We start from the raw sequence: 15,181 nt of genomic DNA, 5'->3' as shown, positions 1-15,181 counted from the left end.
TTCACAAACCAAACATATTAAGATTAGACATTATTTCCTTCATGATCATGTGCAGAAAGGGGATGTGGTGCTTGAGTTTGTGTGCACAAATGAGTAGTGGATTGATATTTTCACCAAACCCCTTCAGAAAGATAGGTTCATATAAATTAGACATGAGTTAGGTCTAATGCATAGTAGAGATGCCTCCTAGATTTTTAATAGCATGCACAAACTTAGGGGGAGCTTCTTATCATAAGAAATCATACAACTCTGAACTTTAAATCTATCATTACTTTATACTTTATGAGTTTGTATGTATTTTGAAAATGCATGACTATCATATCTTTTGCATATTGATAGTTATATTTATGTTTTATGTCTTGATCATATTAGACTATTAAAGTTGGTAGTTGTGGATAAACTATTAATCTAAAACTCAATCAAGTCATTTCTATATGCGTATTTTTGGGAAAATATTCTGTTTTCAAACGGCATGCTGCCTAAATTTCTAAAATCAAACATGTGTTGTATTGAAAAGATTCATACTCAAGGCCTATGCCTATGTTTATCATAGTCCTTTTTGTTGTTGCCAAAAGGGGGAGAAGAGGCAAAATTGGGTACTTTTCAAAAAAAATGTTTGAACTCTAAATGTTTAAACATTCTCTTTGTGCATACTGTTAGGGAGAGCCCTTTAAGGCTGTACCTACTTTTGCATGGTGTATTTTTCATCATCAAAAAGGAGGAGAATGTTGACCTGATAGGTCATACCCTGTTTTGATTATGACAAATACTCGGGTATTTAACGTCTTTCAAGTTTGTGTGTAGGTTCATATCAACAAGATCATTTAATGACTTGTGAAGACTTGAAAAGTAAAGACCCAGTCCATTTATTTGTTGTAATGTAATTGAGGTTTATTCGGGTCTATAATAATTAATTCATTGTTTACATGATAGGATAAATAAGCTCAAAGGCCTTAGATTGACCGTAGGACCCACAATTCTGCATAAAAAAATTTGCTATTGTCTTAGAATTAAGTATTCGGTGATTAGGAACAATTTCATAAAAGGAATAGGATCGAAATGCATAGTGTTGGCATGTTCAATCGACCAAACTCCAATGCACAGAGCTCTTGGGCCAATCAAACCTCCCCAAGGTCAATGGTTTAACCCTTCGGTCGACCAACCTCAAAATGAGCAGCAATGCTCTAGTAAACCGAACTGGCACGTGGGAAAATCCCAAATGCCCTGGTCAACTGAACTTTCAGTAGAAAATTGATTTGGTCGACCGAACACCCAAGTTCGATTAACCGAACTCAATCCAGTCGATTGAACCTCGGAGGCTCTGAAATCGCCTCTAGCCTGGTCGACCATCTTCCCAATTCATATTCATCTTGGTCAATTGACCCTCTCGGGTTGCTTAGATTTTACCGAGGTTAAAATAGAGTTAATTTTCTTAAATGGTTTTAAAACAAATTTAATAATACCTTACATATCCCCAACGGTTATAATTTTAACCTTCTCTATATATAGGGGTTCATTTGCATGGATTAGCAAAACGATTGGCAATTTTTCTCTGAAGTCCAAAAATTCCATTTCTCATATTCAAGCTTCCTAGATTCATTCTTACTCATTCCTACTGCTAAAATCACTTAGTAAGAGTGCTCTTGTGTTCATCTCATTAAGCTTACACTCTCATCTGCTTGTCTTGATTGAGATTCATCTTATTTTGAGAGTAAGTACTAAGTTTTTCTAGGAGACTTCGTTTATAACTCTTCTATAGGAAAACTTCTTTGAGCTTGTGAGTTTTGCATCATCATTGCAATACTCAAGAGCTTGTATTACTTTTTGTTTGTGAAATAAATTTTTACTAACTGTTTTCAAGGATCTCTTGTGCCTATTTTTGAGAAAAATATTTTTGAGGTATTTGCTTGCATTATGAAGATCTTTGTTGCTACATTGAGATTGATATTATTATCTTGACACAAAGATCCTAACACATACACTCTCACGTACTGATTGCTATATTTGCATTAATTTTTGAGAGTAGACATTAAAGCTACACTGAGCTTATCATATCTTATCATTCAGTAGTGTGTTGATTATACTGATACAAATCTGCTTGATTGAGAAGCATATTGTTTGTACAAAAATTTTATTGTGAATTTGTTGTATTCTAGGTGTGGCTTGAAGGGGTGATAATGTAGCTCGGAATGATTGTGTAGGTTGAGGTCAGCCCCGTTAATTGACCTGGTTGTATTAGGTGCCGCTCCACCCATTAAGTGAGCCCTTAGTGTAGTCCTTGTGCTGGTGAGCCAAGGCGAGGACGTAGGCAGTTTGTCGAACCTTGATAACATTTTTGGTGTCGTCTCTATTTACTTCTTTATTGTGCATGATTAATTAGTTCACTTGTACAGTTTAATTTCAACTGAATATATATATATTGATTTATTTTATACGCACTAGATTGACCTTATGTTTGTATAATACTGCTGATAGTGGATTGACCTAGGGGATTAATTTTTAAAATACCAATTCACCCCTCTCTTGGGATTACAGTAAAGCTAATAGAAACTCTGTCGAAATTTTTACAATAATGATTCTTTATATAATTAGACGCCCACACCACGCTAAATGATATTATTAATATTATAGAATGTTGGTTCAATAGCAAATAAAAATTATAATTTAAGTTTTGTAACAACAAATGATAAATTTATAATTTAATTTTTGTACATTAATGATAAGATAATTATATTTTAAGAATTAGTTAACTGAAACATGTGCTTGTAAGTTGAAAGGTGGACATGAATATCAAATTTTAAGCTCCAATACTTACTTGATATTATTCATATTATAGAATATTGGTTCAACAACAAATAAACAACTCAAAGTGCATTACTGAATATGGGCAATGGGAGTCACCAATCAACAATATAACAGTCATACGTTATAAATATACACTAATAATAAGATTATTTTTAATTAAAACTATTCAATAACCATAATTTCAGTAGCTACAATTACCCAAATCTACTTACACATATGACAGAGAATGAACAAGATCCTGTAGGTCATCTACAGAAAAACCAACCTCATCTAACAACACATGGTAATGTGTGGGCATTGTGGTTCCATGAAAATTAAAGCAAATAGTAAAATAATTACAATTGACATTTATGGTTGAAAGGCGTAAATAAATCTAAATATCCCACCTCAATAACATGTGAAAATGTAACTGGGATTCTGGATCGTTAAATAGTCAGTTTAAGAATTTGTTTATATCTCCCAACCCACTAGACCCCAAAATACGGAAGAAGAAAGAAATAACGGTGTTTTAGTTAGGCACTAGTTCACATTTGAAAACATGGTATCTATAGCTACAACATTCCTTTGGCGTACAAGCCAAAGAGAAAATAAACAAATCTCATACACACATGGCGTACAAATCTAGAAGACCCCATTAAATGAGAGATGCAGTTTCAGGACTTCCAGAATGTAAAGACCTGAAGAATTATGGTATTTAAATAATAAAAAAGGGAGAAAAATGAAATTGTAAAGGGGGTCACAGCAGGTCCTCGCATTCGTCGATGAAGTGGCTTATTGGGATCGTCGATGGGGACACGTGTCTTGTCAACGAGGAGTTACTAAGAGGGCTATTTTAGGGCCTGAAATTCATCAACAAAAGTTATGAGTTTGTTGACGAACTCCTTTCTTGACCTCGTCAACGAAGTAAGGTGTCTCGTCGACGAAGGCCAGTGTATAAGTATGTGAAATTCATATTTCAACACAGAAATTTCACATGCAACCCTTTCTCTCTCTAGATTTTCATCCCCTCTACCTTCTCTCTAAGTTTTTGGCTCGAATTTTCGCTGGTTCGACGATCCGAAACTGCCATGCTATTCATGGGAAGATTCTCTTTATATCTACTGGAGTAGATCATTGGTTAGGCTAACTTGAGAACCATCCCAAAATTTGGGTAAGTTAGTTAATTTTAGTATTATAGGGAATTTGGTGTTTCTAGATTGAGTAGAATATGTTAAGGAAGGAAATACTAAAGTTTTGTTGGGAAAAATATTAATTTTAGGGTGTTGTGCTGGGAACACTATAGGTGAGAAATTGGGTATTTTGTGAGCTTCTCAGAAAATCAGATAAGGGGATAAACTAAGTCAAGTTTCTTATGAAAATGTATTTACAATTTTATGGCATTTAATTTCAAGTAAATATGTATATTGTAAGATTATGTTGGAAATAATGTTGTTGATCAGAAATATGGTTTTCATGTATAACATCATAAATATGATTTTAGAACAGATTTTTATGTTCTGAATATTTCCCTTTTTGTGTGGCATGAGTAACATTTATCATGGAAATTATGATGATGAAATATTATGTTTTCAACATAGTTATGTCATTACTGCTTTCGGGAAAACATTAAAATGATACAGAGATTTTCAAACTAAGAATTTTATATGATATGCAGGTGTAAGGGGGGCGGGGATTTTATATGATATGCCGACATAAGGGCCGAGGTTTTATATAATATACCGGCGTAAGGGTCGAGAGTTTTTATGCTATGCTATGCCGACGTAAGGGCCGTAACTTTTATATGATATGTTATGCAAGATTTTATGAAAATAATAACATGACAGATATTATTATGAAATAGTCATGTATCATTACTTGAAAATATATTATATGTTATCAGAACCTGGTTAGCTTGGTTTAGGCTTTCACGAAGCACGATACCGTAGCTATATGATCACGATCATGTTTATGTTAGTGTTACTGCTTGCCATAAAAGGCAGTGGTAGATCAGCAGTTGATGTGATTTTATGGTAGTGCAGTCGTCCCTCTGGTGTCCGGACCAGGAAGGGCAGACCCATCGTACTTACAGACTTATGTTGATCTAAAGTGGTCGGTCAGCCATTGCTAGGTCCCGCCTTCGAGCCGCACAATCCAGTCATGTGGGGGTAAGACATGACACCAGCTAGCTGTCCATCTAGGGTACTTTCATGTACAGTTATATAAGATGATTTATATGTATAGAAATTCAGTATGTTATACCATGTTATGATAAATTATGTTTTCTCAGATATGATACAGATAGTTTTATTAAATATGATTTATATACTGTTATACGTATAACACGAATATTGCCACACACTGATATTAGTTTATTTCCGTTACTGAGAGGTGTTTCACCCCGACTATATAAACATTTCAGGAGTCCTAGATAGAAGAACGGATAGAGCTTCGTACCGTTAGAGTTCGACTGTTCTATCCTGTTTGAAGGGTAAGTCATTTCTAGGGTTTGACGAATTTTTGGGTGGCGACCCTTGGGCACTTTTTGGATATTTTGGGATGTATGTTTGTATATGACAATTGTAGTAAAACTTTGGTATTGTGTTGGATGGATAATTTGACATGTGAATGATTTTACGTTTCTCACTGTTTAGGTATCAATGTTGTATTTCAAGTATATCCCTGGTACCCATAGGTCCAAGTGGATTATGTTTTATTAGGTTTATTATTATGTTTTGTTTTAAAAAAAATTATGATAAAATAGGCAGGTCGTTACACAGAATGTATAGTCTGAATGTAGATTATAACTTTCAGCTTTACTAAACAATTAGGAGAAGAGAAGCATATATATAAGTGTTAAAAACGACAAATAAAACAAGATCAAAGCTGAATGTAATTACCTAAACAAGACGGATCAAACACCCAGAAAATGCTTTGATCAAAGCCACTGTTGATGATCTCTACTAGTACACTTTAGCCATTAATTAATTATATCTTCAGAAGAAAGAAGAAGAAGGGAAACGATAGTTAGGAAAGAAGACATTAAGGCTGCAAGGATGGTACGACCACACGTCTTTCTAAATAATGCTTGCATGGAATTCATAGTGGTGACGCCAAATAAGTACCACGAATTCTGCATGCACAAATTGTGTGATCTACTACAGTCAAGACAAATAAATAAATGGCTTGAAATTTCTTATGTAGAAGTGTTGAATTTAATAAGTGTTTATAATAAATGTTGGATTGGAGAAACCCTGAAAAATATAAGTGGCATTTGATTGTATTTAAATAAATATTATCATTAATTTTAAATATAATTTAAATTAGAATTATTAAGATTTTAAGTTAATAATTTCAATAATTATTATTTTTAATTCAAAATCATCTTGTTATTAGTATATATTTATAACGTATAACTGTTATATTAATTTATGATAAAAATAATATTTTAATTAAATTAAAATTTTTAATTTATTCTATGTGAAAATTTAAATTAATAAATTATTCTTCGTTCCAAAATTTTAATTTATTATTATAATAAATAAATAAATAAATAAGAACACAAAAAATTGAAACAGTTCATGATACAAATTGTAGTTAAAAAGATTTTTAAAAAATATATACTTTAGATTATTAATAAAAAAAAATTAAATAGGCAGTAAATGTCGCTGTTTGGTTCAGCGAGTTTACGTGAGCATCATTTTGAAAAATATTTTTTCAAAATAGAATATTATTTAATATATTATTTTAAAATAAAAATAAACAGAAAAAAATTCTGATTTCATCATTTTTGTAATTTGCAAAGCCTAACGGCTTTGATTTGACGGGCATAATCTCGGAAGCGTATTGATTGATATTTTACATATTATATAAGAAATTACGTTAAGTCATATTTGGATTTCGTCTATTAAATATTTGCCAGCGGTTTTCCTCCAATCAGGTGGCTTAAATCACTGTCAATTGAATATGACTGGCGGATATTTTTTAAATTAAAATTAATTATTTAACTTTCTGTGGTTACTTAAACCATACCCTTGTTTTAATGCAGTACGATTTTGGGATAACCAACATAGGATTTTGTGAAATTAAAATCATTTTTGGATTAAGTAAAACTTTCATAAATAAATCCATTTATTATTTGACAAATTATTTTTATTATTCTAATGATTATAAAAGATTACTTTAATTTTAAATTTAAAAAAACTCTAAATTTGGATAAGATGTAATATAAAATTGTATTAAAATTTGTTCAAATCCATGATCTTAAATTCATGCTTCCAAACGCAACATAAATGTTTATGGAGTTGTCTCAAAACTTTTAAATCCTTAATCATCTTATTTAGTATAAAATCCATTTCCATTCTCTTAGATTTTTGAAAATAATATTGCACCCTTTCTAAAAACATTTATAATGTATTTGACAGCCTAAATTTGAGGTTTTCAAATTTGAATATGTATGTATTGTATATATTTGAAAGAAAGCTTAGGTGCAATGGTATGGTTATTGCCATGTGACCTTAAGGCCACAGGTTCAAGGTATGGAAATAGCATTTTGCAAAAATGTGTAAGGTAAGATTGCGTACTATACACCCATTGTGGTCCGCCCCTTTTTCGGACTCTGCATACACAGGAGTTTTGTACATTGAACTATCCTTGTTTATGTATTGTATATATTTGTTTTGATTTTTATGCAAATTTAAAGACCTAAAATCTATATTCTATAATTAAACTAGAATTTTTTATTTTTTTTTAATTTTTTAATACTAGAATCTCCCCCACTTTATCAAATTAAATAGAGAAATCCCCTCAATCACTAGTTAATTGTTAAGTTTATAGACTTATTCCGATTTAAATGTTATTTTGTTATTTTTCACATTTGATAACAAATTATAGTTTTTTCAGTTGAAATATTTTGTAATTTATTTTGTGCATGAGATATACATGTATATATGTGCTACATTGTATGTATATGTGTGCATGAATATTATTTGAATATTAATTATTAGGTACTTGAGTCGGGTTAGACTCGCACATCTTTGTGTTAAATTTAACTATTAAGCGAGTTAGGTTAAATTTAGGGTAGGTGATTAACACTTGGGTCAAATTAGATTGTAATGTATGATAACAACCCACCCATATATATACTTTTCAAAAATATTAATATTAAACTCACGTGAAATATGTATACATATGTAAGACTTGTGAATAACCCTAAGAACGATCATACTATAGTACGAGTAGTACAAATCCAAAGTTAGGTTAACTAAGCCAAAGAGAATAGTTTAACAAATATAATATACACTATTAATATGTGTGTACGAGTGAAAGTCTATATCTTTTTTTATTTTGATAATTTAAATAATCTTAAATATTATTGAATATTTTTAAAGTATAAATAGGTTGGCTAGGACATAGCACATACATTTAGGGCTTGACCTAATTATCATTATCATAGTCCAATCCAACCTAACTTGCTTATACTTAAGTTTAAGAAAGAGATATGTATGTATTTATATTCACAAGCGCACACACTTCCACACAAGTTATGTGTTTAAGGATAAAAAATTATAAAATATAATACTTTATGTGAAATAAAAAAATTTATTATAAAATATGCAAGGCCGGCTCTTCATTAAGGCCGTTGAAGTGCTTGCCTAGGGCCCCAAAAATTTTGGGACCCCCAATTTGTTTTTTAATATAATAATATTAACATTATTTATAGTTACTAGCTACCGTGTCAATACTAAGTATCCCTACACACAATAAAGCCTATGCGCCTATATGTATATATAGATTATAGACCCACGCATGGCCTCTCTCTCTCTCTCTCTCTCTCTCCAGCCTTGGGATTTAATTTTACTGTTCATTTCTCAATTCGTTACCCCATCCCCATGCATGCATTCACCATTCTCCATCTCTGTTAGTTTCATGGAATTCACGTGTTTGGTGGGTAGAGTGCATATGCAGTGCAACTAAAATTACTTAATGTACCTAGAAAAATTAATTTTAAATAAAAATAAAAATTAAAAAAATATTAAGGGTCTCTAATTAAATCATTCGCCTGGGGCCAAATATTGGGAAGAGCCGCTCTTGGCAGGGGCGGCTCTTCATTAAGGGCATTGAGGTGCTTGCCTTGGGCCCCAAAAATTTTAAGGTCCCCAAATTTTTTTTTTTTAATATAATAATGTTAACATTATTTATAGTTACTAGTTATTGTGTCAATACTCAGTACCTCTGCACACAATAAAGCCTATGTGCCTATATGTATATATAGATTATAGACCTGCGCATGGCCTCTCCCTCTCTCTCCCTCTCTCCAGCCCCTGGGATTTAATTTAATTGTTCATTTCTCAATTCGTTACCCCATCCCCATGTTGTTTTTTTGTCCCACATTGGTAGAATAGTTCCACATTAGTATAAAAAGTTGTTTTGAATTTTTTATATTATTTGTCCTACATTGGAGAGAAGTGTTTTTTGGACTTAAAGTTGAAGCTATATAAAGAGCTCAACTCTTCATTTGTAAAACACACTTCAAAGTTGTACTTTGTCAAAAAGTAGTGGATTGATCGTCAGCGTCCAAGAATGTAGGTAATTCTATACCGAACCTCGTTAATTTCTTGTCTTGTTCTTTTTACTGTTTTATTATTAGTTTCTACATTACTTTAGTTTCTTATATATTCAATAGCAATAATTATAGTATTGGTGTTTGGCACAAGTGGGGTTCCCGACACAACAATTGGTATTGGTGCTAGGTTGAATAGTGTCGATATGGAGCTGTTCCTCTATTAGGATCCTTGATTCCACGTTTGATACCTAAGAAAGACATTGTCTAAACAAGTGCTCAGAGACCATTGCGGCTCAGTCAGTCCATGGAGGTCGGCCTTGTCAAAGTGAAATTTCATAAGATAAAATAGAGTAGACACAATTGGTATGTATTATTCATCTTAGGCCTTTTGTTTTGTTGGTTGCTATTGAATATATAGAATATGGCAGAAACTATTGCAGCAATAGAAGAAACTATGTCCACATGAACTCCAACCCCTTCGGTTTTGACATCATCATCGAAGACGATAGCTGATGCTTGGTTTGAGGTGGAGAAATTTGATAGTACCAATAATTTTGGTATATGGCAATGTGAGGTGATGGACATCTTGTATCAGTAAGAGTTAGATATTGCTTTGGATGATAAACTAGTAGATATAGGTGACAGAGATTGGGAAAAGATCAATCGTCAAGCATGTGGTACGATTCATCTGTGTCTCACTAAAAATCAGAAATACTGTGTTATGAGGGAGACATCTGCAAAGAAATTATGAAAGACATTAGAAGATACATTTATGACCAAGAGTCTAGAAAATTGACTCTATTTGAAAAAGAAATTGTTTCACTTCCAGTATCAACTAGGTATTTCAATTAATGACCATATAAATGCTTTCAATAAAATTTTGGCCTATTTGTTAAATTTGGATGAAAAGGTGAAAGATAAGGATAAAGTCATATTGTTACTGAATTCCCTCCCTGATGAGTATAAACATTTAACCATCACTTTATTGTATGGGAAAAATAAAGTTACTTATGATGCTGTTTGTACTGCATTGATTAGTACTGAATGTAGAAAGAAGGATCAGAGGGTCCATAAGGAAACAGTAGTAGCACTAACAATAAAGGGACGTTCTCAGAGTCGTATGCTTGGAAGGAAGAGTAAATCTCATAGGAGGAGTAAATCTCGTGGGAGACCTGCTAAAGATGAATGTGCCTTTTATCATAAGAGAGGACATTGGAAGAAAGATTGCCTAAATTATAGTAGAAGAATAAGGGCAAAACACATTCTAATGCCAATATAGTCAATGATGATAGAAGTGCGTCAGATTTTTCTCTTGTTGGAACATTTCGTCACATTATTTTGGTGAGTGGATTTTGGATTCTGGTTATTCCTATCATATGTGTCTCAATAGGGAATGATTTTCTAATTTTGAAGAATTAGATGGTGAGGTTGTTTTTATGGGAAATGACAATACTTGTAAAACAACTGTAATAGGATCAATACAATTGAAATGTAAAGATGGAACTATTAAGACCTTGACTGATGTTAGATATGTTCCAAGCCTAAAGAAGAATCTGATTTCATTGGGTGCCTTAGAATCTAAAGGGTTCACTATCACTTTGAAAGATGGAACCTTAAAGATTAAAACAGGTGCATTGGTGATGATGAAAGGAATAAGGAAAAATAACTTGTGTTATTTACAAGGTAGTACAGTTATTAGCTCAACAGCTGTTGTTTCTGAGAAAGATGCAAGTTCAGATACAACTAGGTTATGACATATGCAATTAGCACATGCAGGAGAAAAATCTTTGTAACACTTAGTTAAGCAAGGTTTGTTAAAGGGTGCAAAGGTGTGCAAACTTGAATTTTGTAAGCATTGCATTATGGGAAAACAGACTATAGTGAAATTTGGCACTGTAATCCACCAGACTGAAGGTATTTTAGACTACATCCATACATATGTATGGGGACCCACAAAAATGGCTTCGTTGGGTGGTATGCATTATTTTGTCACTTTTGTTGATGATTTTTCTAGAAGAGTTTGGGTGTATTCTATGAAGCATAAAAATGAAATGTGTGATATTTTCCTTAAGTGGAAAAAATTAATTGAAACTCAAAATGCCAAAAAGATTAAACGGCTCAGATCAGATAATGGTGGTGAATACACGAGTGACCCGTTTATGAAGGTATGTCAAGATGAAGGTATTGCTCGACACTTCACAGTTCAAGATACACCACAACAGAAAGGGGTGGCAAGGCGCATAAATCGGACTTTACTAGAGAAAGTTCGATGTATGTTGTCTAACACTGGGTTAGACAAAAGGTTTTGGGCTGAGACTATTAGATATACACGTCATCTCATCAATTGTCTACCATCATCTGCAATAGGGGGGAAAACACCCTATGAGGTATGGTTCGGAAAACCTGTTAGTGATTATGATTTTTTACATGTATTTGGTACTATGACTTATTATCATGTTAAAGAATCTAAGTTGGATCTAAGAGCCAAGAAAACAATATTCTTGAGGATAAATGCAGGAGCCAAAGGATATCGTCTTTGGTGTCTAGAGACAAAGAAAATTATTTTAAGTAGGGATGTGACTTTTGATGAACTTGTGATGATGAAGAAAACAATATGCAAGGATTTAAGAGTTGAAGAGAAGACCAGTGGTACTCAACAACAGGTGGAGGTTGAGACAATTTTGGGAAACCCAGTGAGAAATGAGACTACACAAGGTAACTCTCCAGTTACGGTGGGGATAGTTTACAAGAAGAGGAAATTTCAATTCGAGAATCTTCATAGCAACAAGAATTAATTGTTTCTCAGAGGCCAAGATGAGAAATTTGAAAACCTGTTCGGTATACTAATATGGTGACCTATGCACTTCCAGTTGTGGATGATAATGTTCCTTACACTTTCAAAGAAGCAATGAGGAACTCTGAATCAGAAAAGTGAAAAAAAGTGATGGATGAAGAAATGCAATCTCTTTATTAGAATCAGACTTGGGAGCTAGCCTAACTGCCTAAGGGTAAGAAAGCAATTTGTTGCAAATGGGTTTATGTAAAGAAAGAAGAATTTCCATATGCAAATAATGTTTGCTTTAAAGCTAGATTGGTAGCTAAGGGCTACGCACAAAAGGAAGGCATTGATTATAATGAGGTATTTTCTCTAATTGTTAAACATTCTTCCATTTGAATTTTGTTGGCTTTGGTAGCACAATTTGATCTTGAACTAGTTTAGCTCGATGTAAAAACTGCATTTTTACATGGTAATTTGGAAGAGGAAATCTATATGACTCAGCCAGATGGATTTCAGGTTGCTAGAAAAGAAAATTGGGTATGTAAACTGGGTAAATCGTTGTATGGTTTAAAACAGTCTCCAAGACAGTGGTATAAATGATATCATCAGTTTATGATGGGTCATAAATAAACATGATCATTGTGTTTATTTTCATAGACTAAAAAATGGATCTTCTATATATTTATTCTTGTATGTTGATGATATGTTGATAGTTTCAAAGAATAGGGAAGAAATCAACAAGTTGAAAAGTCAGTTAAATCAAGAGTTTGAGATGAAAGATCTTGGTGAAACAAAGAAAATACTTGGCATGGAGATTCGTAGAGACTGAATGAGAGGAAGAGTTAGTTTGTCTCAGAATCAGTATTTGAAGAAGGTAGTACAAAGTTTTGGCATGTCTGAGCGGTCAAAACTAGTAAGAACTCCTCTTACTCCTCATTTCAAACTTAGTGCGGCTTTATCTCCTAAATCAGATAAGGAACGTAAGTATATGTCACAGGTTCCTTATGCAAGTGCTGTTGGTAGTCTGATGTGTGCAATAGTTTGTACTAGACCTGATATTTCACAAGCTATTTGTATGGTGAGCAGGTATATGCATGATCCAGGTAAAGGGCATTGGCAAGTTGTGAAGATTTTGAGATATATTATGAATACGATTGATGTTGGTATAGTATTTGAGAAAAATAATATTATTGATCAACATGTTGTTGGATATGTGGATTCTAATTTTGCAAGTGATTTGGATAAACGTTGATTAACTACTGGACATGTTTTTACATTTGCTAATGGTCCAGTGAGTTGGAGGTCTACCTTACTGTAGAGACCCGGATAATTTTTATGATTTAATAATAGGAGGAGGAGAGAAAAGGAGAAAAATGAAACAGGGTCTCGTCAACGAACACAGGGGATTCGTCGACGAGCATACATGAGGGTCTCATCGAAGGGAACGTGTCTCATCGATGAGAAGATACCGAGAGGCTATTTTTCAGTTCTGAATTTCATCGACAAGGAGTAGAAATTCGTCGACAAACTTCCTTCTTGACCTCGTCGATGAAGTGACGTGGCTCATCAACAAAGACCAATATATAAATAGCCTAAACTTGATTTTTCAACTGAATTTTTCGCACAAATCACTCTCTCTCTCTCTCTATCCTCAATTCATCGCCTCCCCCTTCTCTCTAAGTTTTCGAGCCGAATTCTCGCCGGTTCGACGATTCGAGGCCACCATGACGCTCCTGGGAAAGTTCTCTTCAAGCTTGCTAGAGCAGATCGTTGGTGGGGCTGAGTTGAATTCCCTCCCAATTTCAGGGTAAGACATTTTATTTAATATTTATCTTACCCGTAGCTATAGAAAATGTAGTACATGGAGAAATACTGATGTTTTGTTCTAGGAAATGTGGTTTTCAGGGTGTTGAGTGGAGAACCTTGCAGGTGTGGGACCAGATATAGAAAAAGGGGCTTTTCAGAAACTAAGTAAGGGAAATATGCTATGCTAGGAAATTTTTGCAAAGATATCTGAAATTTTATGTATATTTATATTTATACCAGTTTATTATCCAATTTTATAGATTATGAGTTTTAATAATTGTGTGGCCTGAGTGGATGTTTACCTAATATAGAATTTATATAGTTTTTCTCAGCATATCATGATTTATAGTATATACAGATATAAATAGATATTTACCAGACAGATATTTATCAAACAAGTATCACAGTTTTTATTCAGATTAGTATATTACAGTAATTACAGAATACCATGTTTCGTAAAACCATAACACTTAGATTTACAGATTATACAAACAAATTATATAGACAAATAAACAGTTATTACAGTTAGTTACTACAGATATATGATACAAATATCACAATATATACAATTCAGATTTATAGTGTTATGGTTATTTTTAAATATGATGAAAACAGTAGAAAGATTATATATATACAGTATCAGATCCCTGATGAAATATTACAGATAAATACAGATAATAGAGCACGGTACCATTTCTATTTACAGATCAGAGTACAACCACATATCTCAGATAGTATGTGGGTACCATCAACTGCGCTCGGAGAGCTTGCAGACTCCCCAGAACTCTGGGTTGAGGGGGCCCGGTTTGGCGAGATAGTTTTTCCAGTTCCGTGCTTAGGAGTGGATGTAGTTTGGCAGGAATGAGGAAGGGTAGAGTACATTGACTTACTTGGTAGGCCAACCATAGTTAAGTCCCACCTACGAGCCGCACAACCCTGTCATAAGGAGTCAAATCATGACATACAAATTTCCAAGGAAAATCACAGTTATGTATATGTATACAGATTTACAGTGTTTGATAAATATAGTATAATATTAGAAGTATGAAAAGTAGAAAATCAGATGATACAACTATATTTTAAACTACGATGAATGTATGATATACTTTGTACAAATTTACCATTTTATACAGTTTCAGATGTTATTATAATAGTTATGCAACTTGGTCGCCACACACTAATAATAGCATATTTTCACTTACTAAGCGTCTTTTCACCGCATTACTTTAACATCTTTCAGGTATGCCAGT

Source organism: Malania oleifera, chromosome 13 (assembly GCF_029873635.1).
Source record: "Malania oleifera isolate guangnan ecotype guangnan chromosome 13, ASM2987363v1, whole genome shotgun sequence".
Lineage (NCBI taxonomy): Eukaryota > Viridiplantae > Streptophyta > Magnoliopsida > Santalales > Ximeniaceae > Malania > Malania oleifera.
This window is presented reverse-complemented; position numbering follows the sequence as displayed.